The 21,393-nt window shown below is 35.7% G+C and overlaps 1 long non-coding RNA gene across 1 annotated transcript; it reads left to right on the top strand.

Moving 5' to 3' along the window:
- Window positions 1-1,874: 1,874 nt before the first annotated feature.
- LOC131574675 (uncharacterized) lies at window positions 1,875-21,158 on the top strand. Its single transcript, XR_009276560.1, has 3 exons — window positions 1,875-1,976; window positions 5,119-5,181; window positions 21,006-21,158. It is a non-coding gene; the product is annotated as an uncharacterized LOC131574675 (long non-coding RNA).
- Window positions 21,159-21,393: the final 235 nt, after the last annotated feature.

The following is a 21,393-nucleotide window of genomic DNA, read 5'->3' as shown; positions in this document are numbered from 1 at the left end:
AAACAATTCAAGGAGGTCACTATGCATCTAGGGTCCTGAAAATCCCTTTTCACACCATGAAAGCAAAGAATTAGATTACAAATCCAATAGCAGACCAGCACATGGAAAACTGAAGCCAACTCTATCCTACAGCAAGCTGAAGATACACTTTCTTCAGCCTCCTGCCAAAATGACAAAAAATTTAGCAAAGCATTTAACTTCTTAAATTAAGACAATCAAAGGCTGAAATTGCAAAGCAGCTCATACAAACAGTGAATTTAGTGGAGCAGTATAGAAAGATACAATTTTTAAGACAGAAAACTTGGCAGTATCTGTGCTGGCCATGACACAGGCTGAAGGGCCAGATTTCTTTCATCCATATCCTATCACTTCCTGGCTTGGTTTTTGATGTTGATACCTTCTGTAAAAACACAATTAGTTTATACTGAGATATTAATAACTTTGCCTTTCCTTAACCAGCCATGTAATTTACCTACTAGCCCTGTAAAATGATCAATAAAGTGCAGCAGGAAATCTGCTTGTTTCTAGAATTAATTGCTGTATGTTATAATATTATATCACACTTCTAAAAGCCTACAAAATTGGCAGCTGTCATTAATTTACAGTTAGTTGGCTTGTTGCAGTGAAGCCTGAGACAAGAACTGCTTTCACAAAGTCTCAACTCCTATGCTTAGGCATGTTTCAGTAGAGTTTAACACTGGTAAATGTTTGGATTATGTTTCAAAAAATACAAAAGTATGTTTCAGCTCTTATTGACTTCTTACGTTTAGGGATCAGCATCTGTATTCTTCAAAATGAGGGGTTTTTTTAATGAATAAGAATAAATTGCCAAAATACAGCAAACCTAGGATACCTTATGAGAAGTAGGTTTGTTTACACAATCTCTGAGGCATTGACAAATTATTTTAATGCATGGAGTAAGATGTTAGGTTTAGAAACCTTTTCACTAGTTTCCCACATGCATGATGAAAATTCATCTCTCTAGTAATGTCCAAAAAGATAAGTGATATCATTATACTAAATGTCGCATTCATTATGTGCAGGAAGGAGGGCACTGAAAAAGGTCAATTCGTCTGCAGGGTTCCACCTTTTACTGTACTTACCCAATTGTCATAATGCTTAACGGCTGCATTTTTTGTAAATTGTCAAACAGCTTTTTTCCCCATCACATTAAACATGAATTATGTTCAGTATGGGCTTCATACAAAACACTATTTTCGCTGTTAAGATGTGATTAAGAAGGTAAAAAACCTCTCCGCTTTATCAAAACAGTCAAAGTTGTGTGCATATTGCTTTTCCAATACTTTTACAATGACAAGCCTGCATCCAATCATATGAAAGAGAGGGGTGTACTTATTGTATAATTTTTAATTATATTAGCACCAATTATATCCTTTACCAAAATATTTTCTCCTGAGTGAAATTTCTGTCAGTCAAGCAATAGAAGAATTTTTCCTGAAGCTCTTTCACTCTGAAAAAATTACTTTCTGAATTCAGTCGACCATGTGAGTTTCTTTCATGGAAATTGTTTAAAATATGCTACTAACTAGTTGATACTTATGGTATATGCATATTCAGCAGTGCTGTACAATTCTTTTTTGACTCACTGATTGGATGACTAGAATTTTTATAAATAAAGGATGGGGAAATCAGAGAGTTCTGAAGATAGCACATAGAATGGCATTTGTGAAATCACAAATATAGACATCAGCACTACAGATATTTTCATGTTAGCTAGTTGTCAAGACTTTTTCACAGTGAGTGGAGTAAAATTGGCACTTTCAAAGCATGAGTCATCTCATCTCAAAATAGATGATTAAAATAGGTCAGATGAATCACTATATATTGCTCTCTATTGACCTTGAAGAGAGCATTGGGTTACTAGCTAGTGTGTACACATGAACACATGAAGCTGGGTGAGAGGGAAACAAGCCAGGATATCTCTGGAAACAATATTTTCACTACCAGATTTATGAGTAAGTATGAGAATAGTAGACTAATATTTCTTAAGGGAAAAAAAAAAGATTATTTGCATCTTCATGGTAAATAAGATAGAAGAGAGTATATGTGATTTAAAGAGATGCCTTATATCTCTGTGTAAAACATTTGGATATAAAAGTATTTTCATGGTTCTAGAAAGTACATAAATACTTTGAAATATTATCATAGTGTTTCAGAACATCATAATCATATATATTGAAATCAAATGTTTTTTGAGCTTCAAGACCAAGACATAGTACAGTAAATGGTTCACTTGAGAAAATGCAACTACAAGATTTGGAATAAACTTTAATTAATTTTGAAAATTCTGATTAGGCATGTGACCCCATGACAAGTCAATAAATGATTTTACAGTAATCTACAAATTCTTCTAATGGAATTAAAATGTAAGCTGTATACACATACTGAGGTTTTGACTGAGGAAAGTCATAACTGACCCTTAAATCGTAACTACAAAATTCTTACACAGAATGCTTTAGCCTCTTCAAGCATCTCCTTCCATTAATTTACTCTTGTGCAGACTCCCACAAGGGCACTTTCTTGAAATCAAAATCCAAAAATCATTCATCCTGACATATCTGCGCAGCTTTATCCCCAAACTATCAGAATAGAAACAGAAAGAGTAAAGGCAGCTTTATATGCCTGTGCTATGCCTTTTTTCATCTTATCTCTGTATGACCTTCGGGTGGACTTGAAGTCTGCATTCAATATAGATTGAGGTTTTTCTGGCTTTACTTCACCTTCAATTTACTTGTCGTGATGTACTACATTGTTAACAACATTTCCTGCTTTGCTACAAATGAAGACCAAACTATTTCAAATCTGGCTGACTACAATAGATCTCCTCAACTCAGATTTAAATAAAACTGTACTAAATCTGATTTTCCTAAGAAAAAAAATCTGCTGCCAGTTTTTTAAGTCAAAAGGTGTTAAATCCACTCAGTACCTTTGAAACATATTCCTAAGAGTCTAAAATGGATTAAGGCAAGCAGTGTTATAAATTCTTCAGTGGCTCTTTACTTCCAGGAATAGTATAACTATGGCAAATTCTACAAGTTTTCTGAGCTTGTGTATATATTAAAGAGATAAGTATGTAACTTTGTAACTACACAGGAAAAACACTTATCAGAAAATGGAATTTCTAGGTGTTCTGGTTTTGTCCGTGTTAAAGTAAATTTTCTTCCTAGCACCTGGTACAGGGCTGTGGGTGTGGGATTGAGTACAAGAATAATGTTGGTAACACACTGATGTTGCAGTTGTTTCTCAGTAGTGCTTACTCTAAGTGAGGACTTTTCAGTTTCCCATGCTCTGCCAGTGAGAAGGGCACAAGAAGCTGGGAGGTAGGATGGCCAGGACAGCTGACCCAAACTGACCAGAGGGATACTCCATACCACAGAGCATCCTGCCCAGTGTAGGAACTGGGGGATGGGCAGGGCATCAGTCAGTGGGTGGTGAACAACTGCATTGTGCATTACCTGGGTTTTGTTCCTCCCTCTCTCTTTTTGTTGTCTCTCTTTTCATCATCATCATATCCCTACCATCATTATTATTGTATTTTCTTACAATTGCTAAACTGTTCTTATTTCAATCCATGGGATTCACTTCTTTTTTTCCCCAGATTCTTCTTGCCATCCCACTGTGAAGAGAGGAGTGAGCAAGCAGCTGCGTGGTACTTAGTTTCCAGCTGGGTTTAAACCATGACATTAGGTTACAAATTGGAATAAAATTAGCCAAATAGCTGTGAAGTTGAGAGAAAGTGAAAACATTTGATCCCCATATTTTCAGCTATTTTCTGGCTGAAAAGGAAAATAAAAAAAAGGAATATGTCATCAGAAATGGTATTATAGCTCTCTGAAATCACCTTTTTAAAAAATCAATCTCCTTTTTAAAAAGGAGGTAAAATTTTAAAAAACTATTTTAAAAAAACCCTCTTCTTATAACAATTATTATCTTTGGGCCATCCTAGTTAGCTGTTTTGGTAATACAGGCCTAAAAAAGCTAAACATAAGAGCTAGATATAGGAATCCAGACCCATATTTCACCACAAGAACAATATTGCCTTTATCTCTCCTCTTTATACCAGTGATCCTTTTGTTCTCCATATCTACATCTTCTCTTGTACTGCAAAGAGTACTTTGTGGACATTGCAAGAATCAGTGTCAGAGCCATGAGAAGATGACTCTTGTATTGTCTTTAAAATGTACCTGTAATGTATATGGTTGGATTTACTCACATTGTCCTAAGCCAAATTTTAATACTTCAAGCTCACAAATTTTCAGTGTATTCATGCAAAGACCACCATGATTATTTGGTCAAAATACAACCTATGTATGTTTTATTCTTATAAGAAACTTTAGGGTTTTATTGCAGTTAGTCCCAAAACCCTTCCCTCTCTCTACTACTTGTGTAAGCATGAGTTTTATTAATTATTCTCCTTCATCTCCTGACATCAATACCATTTATTTATGCTTCAGCTCAGTGAAACACCAAAGCAGATACTCTCTAAAACATGTCAAACCTGAGTTCCATTAAACCCAAGGATGATAAACTAATGCAAAGGAAACTCAGTGAGGTCTACACCTCTGAGAATAGCTAATTGCAGACAGTGGCACTTCTTCCCCATTAAAAGAACAAAACAAATAAGGCTGTGTTGACAAAAATAAACTTAACAAATAAGATCTGTTGTTTTTCCATCCCGAAAAAGCTAACTATTCATAGAAGAAAAAAAAGTATGAATATAAAAGCCAAAAAGTTGTAAGTTAAAAGGAAAAGAAAGTAAGTAGTTTAAAATAATACTTTTAATAAGGATACTTTATTAAAATATTAGCTTTTTGTAAGGTTTTTTTTGTTTGTTTGTTTCATTAATCAATAATTTAAAATGTATTTATCCACATTTTTTAAAGGAAAATAAAACTAGAAGTGTCATTGGGAATTCTTGCCTTCATCCTTTATTTTTAACAGGGACAAGAAAAAAAAGTGGAGAGGTATGAGGGTAAAAACTATTTCCTTACACTTTATGCTTAAAAAAAGGTTTACATATCCTTGTTGAAATGAAAACAGTGAGATGTTTCTGTCTTGTCCATTCTACTCTCATTTTTCTTTTTTTTTTTTTTTTAGTTCTGCTGAAATAAAAAAAGAGGTTGTACCACAGAAAGAACTATCTATCAAAAAGTAGGACAAGTAAGCCACTATTTATTTTTCTCACAAGGGGTATTTGTCTTTAAGGGATCTTGCATGCTCTGGTAGCCCAAGGCTGGATATCATGAAATATTATTTATAGCACTGCTGTATCACTCAATAAATTAAAAAAAAAATAATTCACATAATTCTACAAGCTTCAAGAATTGTCATTACCAATTTTTAACAAACACCTGTTGTGGTGAAAACATGTAGTATATATGTATCAGAAGAAAAGTTATTGGTAGAAACTGGAGGTAAGCCCTTTTCTCTCATTGTCTCAACTAATGAGCCTCTCATCATATTTCCTATCCTTGTCCAGTTGTGGATAGGAGTGACAGAGTGATTTTGGTGGCTACCTGGCATCCAGCCAGGGTCAACCCACCACAGTATATTTAAGGACTTTGCCACTGAAGCACCTTTGTACATAAAAAACCCAAAAAAACAGAGTCTGCCCTCACACAAGAATAAAATATTGTCCAAAGTCCATAACTGCCTATGTTTAATTTTTCTTCCTCAGAATTTTTTGGGACCAATATTATTATTAATGCACAATTAAAACTAGTTCTCATAGGAACAGCTCCAGGCATCAGAAAAAAAAGAAAAAAATATTTTTCTTATGAAAAGAATTCTTATCTTATTTTTCTAAGGTGTTTCTTATGAGGTGTACTACTTTATCTGTCCTTTCAGCTTAGCCACATAAACCCTTGATGATCTGAAGGAATGACATAATTTTAGAATGGAAATGAACATTGGCAAAACAGTTCGAAACCCATACCTAAAACTGTGGCCACGTGCCATACAAGAAAACAATAATGAAATAAAATATTGCTCTGTGAGTTGTTTTCATGTGCAATTGATATGCTTTTAGAGGGCTGAATTTGGGTTGTCTTTGCTCTAAGTAAAAGTTAAAAGGTGTTGAGGACTTGGGGATTTCTCCTGTATGTGCACTCCTCCAAGGAGCATAACCCATCTGGCCTTAAAAATGAGGATGAGAAAGTTATCTGAGCATTTTCCACAATCACCCAAGCTGTTCTACCCATGTTCTACTCCAGCAGTATAAAAGGCATATATTCATTATTCTGTCTGCATGTATCACTTGACTATAAACCAATAAACTTGACTACTAGAATCCTAACACATTATTAACATTATATATAAATTTCCATGTATAGTCATGTACATAGCATATCCAATTGTGCATAACAGAGAGAGAAGAATATAGTTTTTATATTATTGGATGTTTTACTACTATTTGATTAGGTCGAGGATCAGGTCCTTTTCAAAGAATGTTTTTTAAGTGAAGGGTTGAAGTCTTACATGGTTTAGTTGCTGAGAGACATCTACTTGGATACTTCCTTCGTACTCTCAGAGCATTAAAATACCAAAAGGAATTCTTCACAGTAAGGCAATACCTGAGTTAAAGCTTTACCATAACTTCCCATTAATAACTTAAATGCTATTTGAATAATATTGTTGGATGCTGAATGTTTCTAGAGCATAGTGTACCAAATATTAATTCTTTATGTTAAGCCATATTGCTTGCTGATAGTTTTGGAATCAGGTGTTGGGAAGAAATTAAATGTGTCAAAACAAAGGAGTATTCTATAAAAAAGAAAAAATGAAAAATTTTCATGCAATTTGTTTTTGACAACTAAACTGAAAAAAATAAATATCTTTCTAGGATCTCAATATCTTCGTCACAGAAATTCAAAGTCCTTTAAAATCAAAGGCAGTTCTTCCACAAGCTCACCAAGTTTTTCGTTGAAATGTTGGTGTGCCTTTCTATGGCATTTTGATAACAGGAGGGATTTGACCAATCTAGAAATGAAATGAAAGAAAGAATGAAAAAAAAAGATTTTTCTAAGGAAACAGGCAAGATATCTTTGACAGAAAAAGTCCTGACATACCCTCAAAGATTTACATGTGAGTGGAAAAAGTATGCAATCGAAGAGTCAAATATAATGGTTTTGGTCAAAAAACTAAAAGAATTACATTAAATACATAATCCTGCACACTGTATCTGTCAATTTAAAATAACAACAGAATATTCTATTGCAGAAATATTTCATAGCAAAAGAAATTCAAAGCTGAATAGTTCTGTGTATCCTTCTTAACTAACTGCTATGTTAACAGTAGCAATTTTTTTTTTTTTCATAACAAAGGAGCTAGTGCTTTGAAAAGAAGGCAAACAAATTATCACCAGCTCTGGAGGGTTAAAAAAATAATATTTAAAAAACAGCTGTGCTTTAGTAGCCACCTGGACTAAGCAGCAGTCAGTATAAATTAGGTTAAATGTCAATGAAAATTACAAGGTGGTGTAAGCTGCATCATAGTTTCTATGTTCAATGTTTTAAACAGCAGTTCACTTGAACCTTAATAACAGTTTGTCTATGCATATTTCATTATAGAATAAAAGCAAAACACAGACCTTCTAAAAGCCTTAGTTTTGACCTTGTGCAGAATTGCTTCAGAGCTCAGTGGAAATGTTGGCATTGTGATTTGGACACCAAGAATGAGGTTAGTAGGGAGTCCCTATACCTCCACAGGCTATATTGTCACAGAAATGCAAAGAAACACTAAAGAGAAGAAATTATTGCATACAGTTAGCACTTTCCAAAGCTTCCCATTCCTAGAACTAACTTTGCATGATTTGACTCATTGTCACATGCCTGCCATTGAAGGAAATAATACCCACTCAACTACAGGACGCATTTAGTGATTCAAAGGTAGTAATATCCATGTAAAATCTCCATTTTTTAAAGCCATGCAAGACTGTTTTTCTTTGTGGGGGTTTTTTAGTTGCTTCCACCAAAACAATTAAGTCTGACATCAAAGCAATCTTTTTTAGAAATACTGTGTATTAGCCAGAGGAGCAAGTAGATTTAGCTACAGCACTGTTCTGTCTGGATGAGTAGATGTTTTTCTCTACAACAACAAAGTCTATTCCAGAAAAATATATTCTCATGCTGGAAATAAATTCTCTCTCTCTGGCCTCTTGTTACCTGTTCTCTCACTAAATCTCTACTTCTCTCTGCAGCTCACCAGCTCCCTAATTTACCTCTCATTGTGCCATTGCTGATTGAAAAAAACACTTAAACTGATGTATTTCAACCATAGTCCTGCTTCTACACCCATCAGGAAGCTCAGTGAATCAGTCAGCCCTGTCCTCATCTTCTGGAACCACCTCAGTTCAGCTCCGTACAAAATAGTGATCACTCAGCTCCCACCTCTTACCCCTGCAGTCTCTTCAGAGAACCTAAAGAATTCTTTTTATGCAATATATCCAAAGGAAAAACAAACAAATCACTTCATTACATCAAATAATTTTCACCTTTTCTACCTAGGTAAGCAATTCACACCTAGGATGATTTTCCCCCTCTACTTCTAGGATCTATTTCTACCTTTGGATCCATAGTGCTTGACAAAGACAGCAGACAGAGCTTTCCCAGTTGGAGTACAAATTGTTTTTATAGGCAATACCTAGTGAGTTTTTACTATTTGGAACAGATATATTTAAGATCTCTACTATCATCTGTTCTAATATAGTCATATCCTAGTTTTGGCCTGTCAGATATACACACTGGAGGGAGGGAATAATGAAGTTATCATTGCGCATTTCATGCTGCCTTAATACAAAAAACTTTGAAATTATTTGGCCAGAACAATTCTTGTTACTATGACTGTTTTAATCCCAGCTCAGTGGAAAATATTTCTAAGAGAATTTCACTTTGCAGTTATTTAATAATCCAAAACACAGTCTTTCCAAGGACCTTGATGCACTGTTGTGTAAATATATGATAATATTGATCCTGCTCCAGGCAGGGGAACGCACAGTGGGAAAGGAAGGCTTAGAACCAGATGTTGTGGATTCCCCTCACACCCTGTCTTCTCACTCTCTATACAAGTGCATTCATCCGTGAGAGTGGCAGCAAGCCTTTCCCAGAAAGGGATATATCAATTTTTTTATATGCTTGGTTGGCGAGTAGAGTGTGTAAATAGGGAAGGTTGCATACAGCTTTAAATATAGCAAAATGTAGGAAGAAGCTGAGGTTAAGACCATTTTAAGGTTTATAATAACATGATAAGCTTGATATTTAGGGTACTACAAGGACGCACTTTGGCTGGCTGGTGTGTAGTTCAACTGTGCAGCTTGTGTGACCAGACAAATTCTGGATCTTCCAAGCAATGGTCATTTACTTGGTGTATATAGCCCAAGATCTTACCATGGAGGCTTCCTCCCACGCACAATCAATGAACTTTGCTGTTCTTCATGCATTTCACATGTGGAGAAGGAAAATAGAAAAAGATATGAGGAATCATCAAGATTAACTGTTTTGGAAACAGAGGTAAATACTACCTCTTAGAACTGATGCAGGAGCAGGTGATGATTGTTGCACATGCATTCAGCATCAAAAGTGGTTGCTGAAGACTTTATATAAAAAATTTGTTTTAGGCCTGAGAACACTGGTTTCCATTAGCTGGTTTAAGACTGGTCTCCTGTTTGTCTCCTATAGAGAAGTTTCAGCTTCTTTATTATATATAGAAAAATAATTAAAAAAAAATGTAATGTGGCAATGTTTACAAAATCAGTTCCTAAAAATGTCTGTCTATATCTTTTGTCATAAATACTCTACTGAAGAAGCAGATATATCAAATTTATATATAAAAGAAATCTTAGGTTCCAAGCTTATACAATGCGATTTGTACATTGGTCTTAGAAATTGCAGAAAATTCTGTCACTAACTTCTGTTTTCAAACAACTGCATGCTGAAAATATCAAATATATGTTCTGAGAGCAGAGAAGAATGAAGGAACACAAAATACTGAAATTCATATTTTTAAAAAATCAATTGGCATAGACAAGAGGACAAAATACCTGTCAAAACACACTAAAGAAGGAAGAGAGAATCCATTCACAACTTTAAATCAGTGCAGTTTTTTTTTAGATCATGAATTCTAAAGAATTTCATAGAATTTCCTTGATTCTAATTTGTCTTTTGACATGTGCTGATTTGGCAGTTATTATTTGATGTCAAAGGCTGGTACTGTTTTCTCTTCCTAGGAAAATCATATCTCTTTTCTTATACCAGAGAAGCATATTTCTAATGAATTTCTTCTGTGTTGACATCTTTTTAAATGGTTGCACCATAGGTGTCCTAAATGATCCATCACTAACTCAGACCTTGCAAAAGTAATAATTTATTCTGCACTCATACAGAGCCTTTTAATTATTTTTGCTGTATAACATAATGTGATTAAGATGTATAAAATGCAAATGTTGCAAAAAATATCTGAAAGGAGAGATACCTTTAAAGTCTCTATCCAAAGCATGTTATGCTAAGAACGATTGCACATACCTTTACAAATCAACTTTGTAAATAAAATACAAATAAATAAAGCTAAGATTTTTATCATCACTACCTTTTAAATATAAAAGGTTGCACTGATTTTTTTTTTAATTTAGTGAATTTAATTTGAAGGTCTAAGTGAAATTTAGGAGTTATAGACATTCTATTAGTCCCTTTAAAAAAAAAGGAGAATTGCCACTGATAAATGGCAAAGGTAATAAAAGAACATTTGCACTGTGTAGTGTCAGATGCTGGCTTGTCCTGAATCAAACAATACCACATGGACCACCCCACTGGTTCTCTGTCATTATCTTGTACTGAAGTCACTGTGATCCAAGAATCATTTTTAAAGAAAAGATGAGATTTGTCTCTCCTATTTTTACATACCTACAAGTCAGATGTTGGAATGAGTCACTCCAAGATGAATAAAGAAAAAGGGGGAAAAGGTAAAATGTATACATATATTAAGGAGAGGTTCATCTGACCTATTTCAGAGCTCTAAATATTTCTCCTTCCAGGCTACTTGCTGTTAGTAAGCATGCAGGAGAGGTGCAAAGAGTCTACGAACTTATACACTGTGGCTAGGAATATAAAAATGTGGCAGTGCTGCTGGTGGGTCTCTGAGCCCCAAAGCTGGGGAAGTTTCAAATACTTCCAAATTTTAGGGAAGTTTAAAAAAAGTTAAAGAGTTGGGAAAGTGTATCTCTCAAACGAATGACAGCCCCTGAAGACATGGGAAGGTCTGAGCTAAGCTGGATGGGAAGCAGAGGTATCATGAGCTGTAACACCTGTCTGTTCCCAACCTTATCCAAGGACCTCAGGGGCAGAAATCCACCTCACTCTGCACTTCTTGCTGGTTTAAAACATCAAAAGTAGTCCATGACTAGTTTGAAAACAACTATTGTAAATAACCCTAATTTTAATATTCCTAGAGTTGCTTTGAAATGCTTATACTTTTGACACAATTTTGGTTATAGCTGAGGACTACAGTAATACTGTCATTATTCCATAGATGTATATATATGCTGCAATGGATATCTCCTTCAGATGTAAGAAACTGGGAAGAGCGTTGGGATGAGAGCCCACCACTAAAGTAAGATCTCATGTTATTTGCATGAGAGGACTTTTTAGGCTTAAATTTTTAATCAGAACTATAAAATAAAAGCTGTGAACTCAGCATCTTCCATACTCTCTAAGGTTTAAATGACTTGACCTTCCAAAAATGATATAAAGAAACTTGCACGACTCAGAACAGTTTTAAGGTGTGATGAGTTTGATGTGCTTCCTACAAATTTGATTTTTGAAGTGGCTGGTTGCATACTTAGCAATACTATAGTTGTATGATATGAAAATGCAATTCAACTGTTTACTTCTTAAATCTTTGTTCAGCACTGCCTCATGGATGGCAAGGAATGAAAGCAAGGAAACAGGAAAAGAACAACATGTCAAGCTGCCTGTATACAGCAGAGTTCTGAAATTCAAGCCAGCTATCACCTGCTTTCAGGAGCAGAAATTTTCTTAGTAGTAACTATCGAAATACCAGCCATAAATGTTCTGTTACTCTTATTATTAAGGTCAAACATCAACTACATACTCAAATTTACTTGCAAAAATAAATCATCTATTCTGGGAAAGACCATATAATTATACATTTCTACACTGTCACAATATTGTGTACTGACCACGATTGTTCATTTAGCAGATTTTTCATTCTCTGAATTGGTTTTTTGGCCATCTCACAGCTCTGAGTTTTTCTGAGTTGACACAGTACTCAAACTGGTAAATCTCGGTAATCTTCTGAGTAAATATGTCTGTCAGATTAGACCCGGTCATTAACAGTCAGCAACTTTGGCAGCCTGCAAACTAGTTTCATAGCAGTAATTACTGCTTCTAATTTGTGTTTGGTAGTTTCCAGACTGTAAATTAACTTGTCAGATTCAAATCCTCCCCTAGTCTTTGTGACCCTTTCTGATACACATTGAGAAATTGTTTCCATGTCTGCTATCTCTTCTGACAGCGAGTTGAAGCAAGTCCCTCTTTCCAAGCACAGTATGTCCCTTTTTTTTTTCACACGTTTCTTGCAACAGTTAATTTACTGCTGTAGATTTCATTGAGCATGAAAGTACTGCATAAAAATGCTTTCTGTGATCCTATTTTTGGTAAACTACTTTGATGAGCCCAAGATCAAATTTTCAGCAATGGTGGTCTCCTGCAGATTTCTGTGACTTCAAGCTCACCTGCATACAAATGAAAGGCAGTCACCCTTCCCTCACCCTCCTTATTATTTTTTTACCTTCTTCCCCCATCCCAGTGTAGGTATAGGAGATATATATATCTATTAATACTTAAAAAATAAATAGGCACTCTTAATTTCTGAGCGCCAGACTTATGCCAAGTTGAGACCCCAAAATTTATGCTGCATTTTAAAATTTTGGCCCAAATACAGTAGGCTGCAGGCATAAACAGCTAAAAGCATCAGAATAACCAATCCATACTGTAAGCATTGCTAGAGTTACTTCTTGCTCTGCAGCATCACAAGTGGACTGTGAAAAGAAAGTCAGAGGCTCAGTCAGATCATACAGAGCTCTATGCCAGCATCACAGGAGCAAAGATGGATTGAGGTAAAGAAATAGAGAAGGTTAAACTTAGCTTTTTCACAAAATAGAAGAGTGTTTTACCGTGTGGTGCTTGGTTTGATGCAGGGTGCAGTCAGACAAGACAGATTTAACCAGTCTAATAGCTTGCTGCTCCTGAAAGGCCACTTCTCTGAGCCAGCTCTGATGCACATGCTGCCTCTCAGTGAGCAAATTCCATCCCCTAATACAGCAGAAAAAGGAAACAAGACAGAGATTTCTCTTGTATTGGTGAGCTGTATTTTCTCACAGAAAAAAAGATGTGATCAAGACTACCCAGGTATGCCAAGGGAGTGAGAACATAGATCAGGGATGGATGGGGGAGGTGGGGGAAGAAATCTTTCTCTTCTTTTATCTGAGAACTGCTATGTCAGTTCACCAGTTTCACTTGTATGCCCTATCAAAGGACGTTGACATACCACATTTGTACTATCTGTGCTGGGAGCACATGTGAAACACCCAGGAACTCTGGATGGAATACAATGATGGCATAAATTAGATAAGACAGGTTAATTATCTTAATCTCTAGATTACATTTTTAGAAATCATGGGAGTTACAACCCCAGTTAAAATAACACAATGTATAGATGAGTCCAAAAGTTGGGAAAAATTTGTTTATCTATCTATCTATTTATCTATCTATCTATCTATCTATCTATCTATCTATCTATCTAATTAATTTACTGCAAGTCTCATCTCAGCAACAATGGTATTTTTTTACCTCCTTGGCAAGTTTTCCTGCTTTTTATGCAACAGATAGTTGTTCAGGACTACCAAGAACAGAGCAATGCTGCCCATGCTGTAACATGCTATTCCCTACCCCGAGTAGTACCCAGTTGTACAGCTGCCTCTGGAGTACATGGAGCTTTCCCCCAGCACTGAAGGGACAATGTGGTGACCGGCACTATCCCACGGAAAGCAGACACTTATGGACACCCAGGAATCACACAGGAGAGCTGTTAGCAGCCCAAGTACACCATATTTGAAACAGAGGTGACTCAGCCTGATGAAATGTGTATTCTGATTCATCTCATCCAAAAGCAAACAACTAAATCAGGTCACATGAACAGCCCTTGAAAAACTGCCTGTTTCTCTCCACTACTAGAAGGGAGCAAAGGTTGCCTAGTTTAGATGCATCCTGAACATCTAATCTGTAGAAATCTAGAAGCAGCTGAAATGAATCCCACCTTGGGCAATAGTTTGGTGGAAGAACTACAGTAAAAACTGAACATTAAGAAGTTTCTGTGGCTTCCTATGAAATGGTCAGATTGTTGTTTAAAGGAGAATACAAGTTCCCATTTCTCTACACAAAGTTTTTCTAACAAATCAATGTCAAAAAGAGCAAGCATTGCCCTAGAACTTCTTCAGGCAGCCCAGTGGCAAAATCCAGAAAGAGGCCTTAAAACTAGTAAAGCAATGGGAGTTCTGTTTAATAAATCAGAAGGGAAAACAAATCCTCTAGAAAAAACATATGTTTCATATGATTTTTTGAGGGTTTTCTGAGTGCTTTACAACTTCCAGAGACATTAACATTATATTAATTTTCCCACATGGGAATTCTACCTTCTACATTCAGGTTAATTTAAAACCAATGAATTTTGTCAAGGTAATGGGGCCCCTAATGTATTGTACAAATGCATATTAACTATTGTGTGTGAGAAATAATTCAGAAAATAAGAAAATTAAGAAAAATTAAGAAAATAAGAAAATTAAGAAAACTGTGATTATGTGAGTTAAATAAAAACTTATCCAGTTTCAAAATTACTTTTTTCCCCCTTATACTATGACGGTTAGGACATTTCAGAGAATAAAAAAGCTGTTATGAAGAGACAACCATCTAAATATCTGGTCCATAAATATATTGCTTCAGTACAATTTCTTGAGTTATTTTCACATTGAATTCAGCTACTGCCATGACAATTTCTCCTGCTCTGCTCACATCTTTAATTCAAGATAATACAATATTGGGTGGGAAGGAATTGGGACATCCTGATGTCTTTAGAATCAGAAGAAGCAATGAGACATGGGGAGTTTCTTACCTTCATGCAAATTAGATGCCACAGAGAGAAGTAGGCAACCCAGACAGACCCCCTGTATAGAGCAGGTCCTTACCTCTCCCTTTAGAGATTCAAATTAAACTAGTGTTGAGAACAACCACTGTCTCTGCCACCCATGCCTGGAAGATTTCTTTGATCATGAAGAAATGATAGCAGAGAAAGACTTGCAATTCTGAAAATAAACCACCTTATTTCAGTTTCAAAATAATTTGACAAGTGGTACCTGCACTTGGTCATTCTGGTACCCTCCATAATAGCAGATCAGCTCTGCAGCTCAGCAGCAGTGAAATATTCAGTCACTTCAGTACTGAAAGGGCACTTGTTGGAAGTTTCTTATTTGCCATCTCACTGAAGGTCACGACTTTCCTACTTTTAATATAAACTATTGGCAGACTCATATAACAAACCTACTACACTGACTCAAATTCAAGCCATAGTTTGAGGATTATTTCACTTTTCACTTATGAGATTTCTCAGGAAGAAAGGAATGCAAGACCAATGGCATTGAACCCACACTGTTAGATATGTTAAAAACAAACAAGATATAACCATGTAGCCAAACCCAAAAATGTGGTGCTTTTGTTTTAACATGAAATTATTAATGAAACTTACAAAATAAGACTGCTAGAATTCTATTCTGACCCTCAACAAAATGATGGTAGCATGAACCACATGCAGGCTGGCACATGGTGAAAATCCTGGGAGTATCTGTACTGAAGAGGCCATTCCCCATCCCTTCTTCTCACTGACATACATTTAATAACTCAAATAACAGAAAAGGTAAAACCAAGGCTTGATTGAGGAGCTCTTTAAGGGGGTCTTGTGTGTTTTCCAATGAATGTATATAAAATTGTCTCTACTCGTATTCATGCAAAAAGTTTTACATTAAACTGTGAACGGGCCAATATCACTTTAAACTAATAGAACACCATGACCTGACCTAAGATCTGTTTCTAAGAACCATAACTGTACTTTTACCGTCCGTTACTGATAGTGTTTTTGGCAGACTGAGAGCAATCAATGTTAAAGAAAACACTCAGACAAACTACACTATCTCAGAAAATGGTAAATTTCATTTGTCTTTTGCAGAAACAAGGACTTAAGTATTATATAAGGCAAAAGTAAATTATATTAAAAACTGGTGGCAAAGTAAACTGGTCTTGTTTAAAATTGTAAACTGAGGTATGATCATTTTGAAAAGGCAAATTAATATACTGTTTGAATATAACAAAGCAGTGAGGAAAGGAGACATGAATAAACAAGAGACCAAAAGCCAATTCAAGGGCAGAGGAAGAGCACAATGATCTGCATTTCTGCTCTGTCTCTGAGCAACAGCACTCAGGAAAAGCAGGTCAGCTCACCAGGTGGTAGAATGTGCAATGGTTTGATGGTGAACCCTCCTGAGGATGCTCTTTCTGTGAAACACACATGTCCAATGAGCAGTACTGGGTAGAAGTAGCTAAAGCATCACAAACTTTTTTTTTTTAATGGGAGGACAAAATCAGTCAATCTTTCTGTGACATTTTCTCAGAAGATCGACTCCTGTTACATTACAAAACACCAAAACCTGACTCATCTCTGAACATATATTCCTGTGAACTTCACTGTTTTTTCACTGGAAATGTGAAAAACTTCTCTCAACACTTCACCTTCACCTCAAAACTTTCAAAACAGCATATAAAAAACCAGCATCTGAATCTCTGAAGGCTTTGCAGATGTTTTTCCTCCATCACTTCATTTTGTGCCCTATCTTCTAAGGTTTCCACTTCTATGTTAAGGTCCTTATAATTCACACTCTTATCTCAACTCCATACTCTGGGTATTCTTTTGACAGTGCTTAATGTCATGAAACAATTCTTTGAGGTATTTCTTCCCCAAAACTGACCATATACACTCCCACACTATCATCTGTGTAGGTTGTATCATTTCTAGACTAGAATAACAGATTATTTTACCATCTTTCCACTCAAATCCATTTACTCATAAAAAGTTAATCCTATGGAGGGAAAAGAAAACCAAACAAAAAAACAAAACCACAAACCAAGAAAACCAACCCAAGCCCCAAATGGTCAGAGAGGTTTCTTATCTTCAAAGAATTAAAACCAAATTATGGAACCACAAAGGTATATTTCTAGCCTTACTTGTTATCAGTTTTAATTTATATTTCTGTGCTTTGGCTAAGTCAACAAAATCGGTTTGAGCGTAGGAAGAGAATTTGAACAATTTAATCCACAGCTTTATCTAGATATTATAGGTAAAATGCTTAGATAAGCTTTTTCTAAAGCACCATTTACCTTATTTCAGGGTAGTAAGTATATCTACTCATCAAAATCCCAAATCCAACTATTGTGTAAATGCACAGAGCTGCCCTGCCTTTTGCATCTTTGTTTAAATAATCCCAGATCACCTCCAGTTTTGCTGCAAATTAAATATTTATACGTGCAGGCATTTAGACATTCACACAAAATAAGAAACAGAGAACTGGAGTAAAATTCTTATGACACTCTTATAGAAGGCAATCTTATCATGCTGTGCTGTGCTATGCTATGCTGTAAAATAATAAATGTAAAAAACATGATATAATACAAACAATTTCCAAAAGTTGTTTTATTGAAAACTAGAGTATTTTGCCCTCATTTCCTTTCCAGCTTAAATTTATTCATGGACAGTTTGTTCCCACTTGTTCCTGAGCCAATACTATTCTTTAACCTAAACACTTCCTTCCTGTCTCTGGCTTTACCATCCTGATGTATTTAAAGACAGCAATCTTATCCCTTCTCTGCTTTTGTTCTGCTAAAATTCTAAGCTCTTTCAGCGTCCTTTCATGAAATAGACTCTTCCTTCCCCTGAGAATCATAACAGCCCGTTTCTTGCACTTTTTAAAATTCATCTCCCCTGACTATGAATGAGGAATTGAACACAATATTCCAGATCAGGTCTCATCCAAGCCTGCAACAGCCGCATTAATATTCTCCCTTCCTCCGCTGGAAATGTCTCCCCTGACATATCCCAGTCTTTTACTAGCTTTTTTCACCATCACTTCACAATGGCAGCACACAAATTATCCTGTGATTGATGAATGCACTCAGATACACTTCCTTCCCATGGCATCCCATTGATAAGATCTAAGATTATTACAAGGGTTTTGTTTGATTTCGTTTATTAGCCTTTAATAATTAAAGTCTTTTGTACTTCATAATTTTATATGCTATTCTATTTACATGACATCATTCCTAATGCCAATTATCTGGGTAACATCCTTTTACTACTCCATATTAACAGTACCTGCCATTTTCAAATATTCAACACATCACATTAGAACATTTCTACTTTTTGAGTGAAGTTTATTAATCACAACGCAGGATGTGCATCTTGAAAATTACTCTTTAATACTTTCACTCAAGACTTAAGTTGAAGACCTTTTGGTTCAGCATTACCCATTTCTTTTTTTTCCCAGTTAGCTGTACTCACTTTAAGCCTTTTACATTTATCTCAATTTTTTCTAGCCAACCTCCATATGGAATTATTGCAAGCTTTATAGAAAGGTGAATTATCTAATGATCCAAATTGATTAGATCTTTTAAGATCTTTCTGGTACAAAACCCAATTATTTTTTGAAAGAAAGATATAATTTCAGTCTAGCTTAATCTCCTTTTTTTTCTGAAGCCTATTCTTTATTACCCCATTTCATGTTTTTCTCATTTTTTTCCTTCAAAGCTTTCAGTTGTCCAGATCAGTCCATTACCTATTCCCCAACCCTAACATGTATTCACTTACCATACAATATTTTTCTTCTGCACCCTTCAGCTCCCCCACTCCTTTTATTTTTCTGATTTTACTAATGCCCCAAATCCTTACCAACAGATTTGTGACTCAGAGTCGCTTACTTAAAAATTATCTGTCCCCAAGACAACTTTATCTTGAATTCAGTTGAGTATTATTCCATCTCTACTCTCTTATTTCCCACAGCCTGCAGGCAGCATCACCACCACAATAAAAAATTTTGACCATCCATTCAGTTTATATTGAGATTTATTAGATTTGCTCTGTTCCTTCCCTGTCCTTGTCACACATCACAGCCCTACTTCTACCTTCATTTTCCTCCTCTTTACTTGTTTTTTTTTCTTCTGTAGAACATTATCACAGCTCTTAGCATGTATATTTAGCTATTAAAAAATATGAGGCACTTCTGCAACAGAACAAATTTGCAGCCAAATGAAATTTATCTTTCTACACGAATTTTCCAGTCCTTGCTACTGGCTCTGAGTGTAAGGGATAAACTGAGCACTCAGATGTATTGTCCATAAACTAAATTCATGCTCTGTGTAAGATGTGAAGAATGCCAGTGTCACATGTCTGTACTTGCTAAGAAGTGTAATACATAAAGGATTTTCAAGGTGATTTTCAAGGTGGTTTTTCAAACCAAGTTGTTCCCCACTCCCTTCCTAAAGGAGCAGTGGAATTGGCTCCTTTAGGAATGCAGTCAACAGGACTTTGAATCCATAATGCACTGTATTACTAAAAAATGCTGGTTTCCATCCTGTAAGTGTTCAGATAGTTTGTTTCAGTTAACTCTGCATTGCTCAGCTTAAGAAACATAAAAATACTTCTTAACTCCTTCCTCTCCTTCGCGGGCAGAAGGTGGAGGAGTGAGGGGATGGAGCTGGGTGGAGAAGCCAAAACTGCCTGGATATATTTTTTTCATTTCAGGCATAACTCAATCTGATCATGCCCAGTGTGACAGATGGATAACACTAGGCCTGCTTCTGGATTTCTTATGGAAGGTGCAAGCAGATACCGAACACCCCTAAGCTCCACAAATTAATAGAAATTTCTTTAGTGCTATTCCAACAGAGAACACTGTTAAAATACTACAGTCCTCTGAGATGGGCTGTATTTACAGAAGTCTGCATAACTGCTGAAAGTGCCACTGTTTAAAAATTTACACCATCCTCCACTCACACCTCAGCAAATCCACATTTTAGAAATTAATGAAAAAAATAATAAAGTCTCCAGTTTTCCCATGTTAGCCTTGAGGGCCACATATATTAATAGCTGCTACAACCTTTTTTTTCTAGTGAGATGTTGAATTATTTGGACATGCTGTAAAGCTATCTGGCACTCTGTGACCTAATAGAAAAGCAAACCTTAAGAATTTACTATTATACAGCACTAACCTGGAGAGATAAATACTCTGCTGACACGGAAATGTAAGCTGCAGAAAATTAATAATAGACACTGCTCTATGAAAGAAGAGTGACCTACTCCCAGCTAAAATTTCTTTCTCCTTTGTCTAGCATTTCAGAGTCTCCCTTATCTCCTTCCAGCATGGAGCTACATATTTCTGTTTTCCCAGCTTGTATGCAGAGGCCTTTAACCCTTTAAATGTGGCATACCCAAACTAACCAGAAAAAGGGGTCTTTTGGAAAAGATGACATCCTCTCTCAAGTCAATAGATTGAATGGTGCATTTCTTTTTTTTTCGTATTCTATTACTCTCTTGATCTTAAAATTGATGTATATTGTATCTGTAGGGAGGACAGTAAAACAACTATGGGATGGAATTAAGTGTATAGAAAGAAATATGGCATAGATATGTGGAATACCACAACAGACAGAGGAGAACAGTGAAGAATGAGAAAATACTTCACTGCATTTAAAGCCTTTGGTGTACAAACAATTTGGTTTGGGATGTCACAATTTTGTGTCTGGTCTAGATAGGTCAGATTAAGGTGTAAAATAGTTCTTTATGGTTATGAACACCTCTTTTCTTATTTTTTTTTTCAGGAGAAATATTAAAATCTGTATCAGCATTCACAGATGGATTTATAGAAAATCACAGACATCATGTGCTGAATGTGCATCAGGATAACCAAAAGCAAGATATTTTCAGAAAGATTGCTATGCCTGATACTGTTATCACTTAAAAAGAAAATAAAAATGAAGAAAAAATGTTACAGAGTGTCAATCCGCCATTCTTCTTTTCTTGTTTCTCCTGATCATTGTTTCCTTACATTATCTCATCGCTTCATCTTGGGTCACGTGCATTACCACTCTCATCCAAATGCTGTGCAAAGCCAGAGGCAATACGAGGGAATGGGCAGAGGTCCATCTTTTAATTTTTTGCTTTTTCCTTCATGGAACAGCACCATCCTGGTACAGCCCACAGTAAGGA

The sequence above is a fragment of the Poecile atricapillus genome, chromosome 1 (assembly GCF_030490865.1).
Source record: "Poecile atricapillus isolate bPoeAtr1 chromosome 1, bPoeAtr1.hap1, whole genome shotgun sequence".
Classification (NCBI taxonomy): Eukaryota; Metazoa; Chordata; class Aves; order Passeriformes; family Paridae; genus Poecile; species Poecile atricapillus.
Note: the sequence above shows the minus strand (reverse complement) of the source record. Positions and strands in the feature narration are given on the sequence as shown.